Below are 2,401 nucleotides of genomic sequence, written 5' to 3' on the forward strand. Positions count from 1 at the left end.
GAGCGGCGTGTGCCTGCCTATTGCACCCGTGGGGGGATAGAGGAGCCATGGGGAAGCCGTGCCAGCCCGGGGGCAGCAGTTTACGAGCTCCGTAGCGCCCTGCGGTCCTCGGCGGACTTCCAGGGCAAGAGCGGTAGGCGCGGCCACCTCATGCCGACCTCCTGGAAGTCCCCGTCGGCCTGGCTCGCGTCTCGGTCCCGCTGTGTGTTTTACCTTCATAATAAAAAAAACTTTTTTTTTTTATGGTATTTTCTGAAGTCCCAAGCCGACCTGCAGTTGCAGGAGCTCGGCCACCTCGGCAACTCCTACCGAAAGCCGTGAAATAGGAAGTACAAACGGGAGCTGCTCCCGTTCCAAGCCGGGAAGGACTTCCATGGTGTGACCGGTAGGTAGTGACACCTCCTGCCGGCCTCCTGGAAGTCCCGGTCGGCCTGGCTGGCAGGTCTGTCTTCATTGACGTTTTGGAGGAAAAACCCTATGAGGTTTTTATTTTGGGCTTCAGCCGGGCAGCAGTTCCAGGAGCCCGGGTACTTTGGCACCTTACCCCGGTGTATTTGAGGTGGTGACACTTTTAGGGGTGCAAATATCTCCTTCACCTGAAATCCTGTGAGAGGGCATTTCTGCTCCGCGTTCCAAGTCCTAACGGTTCTTCCTAGCGGGAAGTCCTAACCGTTCGTGGCCGAGAAGGACTTCCATGGTGTGACCGGTATGTAGTGGCACGTCATGCCGGCCTCCTGGAAGTCCCCGTCGGCCTGGCTGGCAGGTCTGTCTTCATTGACGTTTTGGAGGAAAAACCCTATGAGGTTTTTATTTTGGGCTTCAGCCGGGCAGCAGTTCCAGGAGCCCGGGTAAGTTGGCACCTTACCCCGGTGTATTTGAGGTGGTGACACTTTTAGGGGTGCGAATATCTCCTTCACCTGAAATCCTGTGAGAGGGCATTTCTGCTCCGCGTTCCAAGTCCCTACGGTTCTTCCTAGCGGGAAGTCCTAACCGTTTGTGGCCGAGAAGGACTTCCATGGTGTGACCGGTATGTAGTGGCACGTCATGCCGGCCTCCTGGAAGTCCCCGTCGGCCTCGTTGGCTGGTCGGTCCGGTGCACCTGGACTTCCACGAAAGAACTTTGGTGCATTCTTTCTGGAGTCCCAGGCCGACCAGCAGTTGTAGGAGCTCGGCCACGTTGGCGAGTCCAACCGAGAGTACCGTGAAGGAGGACGTGCTGCACGTTCTAGCGGGAGCTGCACCTGGTCCAACCCGAGAAGGACTTCCATGGTGTGACCGGTATGTAGTGGCACGTCATGCCGGCCTCCTGGAAGTCCCCGTCGGCCTGGCTGGCAGGTCTGTCTTCATTGACGTTTTGGAGGAAAAACCCTATGAGGTTTTTATTTTGGGCTTCAGCCGGGCAGCAGTTCCAGGAGCCCGGGTAAGTTGGCACCTTACCCCGGTGTATTTGAGGTGGTGACACTTTTAGGGGTGCGAATATCTCCTTCACCTGAAATCCTGTGAGAGGGCATTTCTGCTCCGCGTTCCAAGTCCCTACGGTTCTTCCTAGCGGGAAGTCCTAACCGTTTGTGGCCGAGAAGGACTTCCATGGTGTGACCGGTATGTAGTGGCACGTCATGCCGGCCTCCTGGAAGTCCCCGTCGGCCTCGTTGGCTGGTCGGTCCGGTGCACCTGGACTTCCACGAAAGAACTTTGGTGCATTCTTTCTGGAGTCCCAGGCCGACCAGCAGTTGTAGGAGCTCGGCCACGTTGGCGAGTCCAACCGAGAGTACCGTGAAGGAGGACGTGCTGCACGTTCTAGCGGGAGCTGCACCTGGTCCAACCCGAGAAGGACTTCCATGGTGTGACCGGTATGTAGTGGCACGTCATGCCGGCCTCCTGGAAGTCCCCGTCGGCCTCTGCCACCTGTCGTTAAGCTGTGAGAGGAGCACGTGCTCCCGCGCCGTTTGAGTCTTTGGAATTTGTCCAAGACTCCTCAGATCGATCTGGCTCCCCGCGACCCGGCGGCGGAGGGACCACTCGCTCGGCAGTGCTTTGGAGCCCTGTCGGTTACGGCGAGCGCGTCTTCCTCCCACACCGTCCGGGTCTGTTTCGCCCCCGGCCACCTACGGCCGGTGTCCCAAAAAGCCCGGCGGTCCTGCTAAAGGCGGGTGCCGGTACCTCTCGCTCCCGCGAGGTGCGTTTGCTCAGTGCTGCTGCTATCACTCTAAAAGGCGTCCGAGAGTGCGCTGGTGTCGCCGGAGCCCGAGGCACGAGAGAAAGCTTTAAACGACGGGGAGGCAGTGACCGCCCCCGTATGTCCGCTGCTCGCAAGGGCCTCTCTAGCCGAGGTGCTCCCAGGCGCACCCGCGCATGGGGCACGGTTGTTTCTCGCAAGTAGTCCAAAGCCGTCTTCCGCCTC

The sequence above is a fragment of the Rhinoderma darwinii genome, unplaced genomic scaffold, assembly GCF_050947455.1.
Source record: "Rhinoderma darwinii isolate aRhiDar2 unplaced genomic scaffold, aRhiDar2.hap1 Scaffold_2105, whole genome shotgun sequence".
NCBI classification, from domain to species: Eukaryota; Metazoa; Chordata; class Amphibia; order Anura; family Rhinodermatidae; genus Rhinoderma; species Rhinoderma darwinii.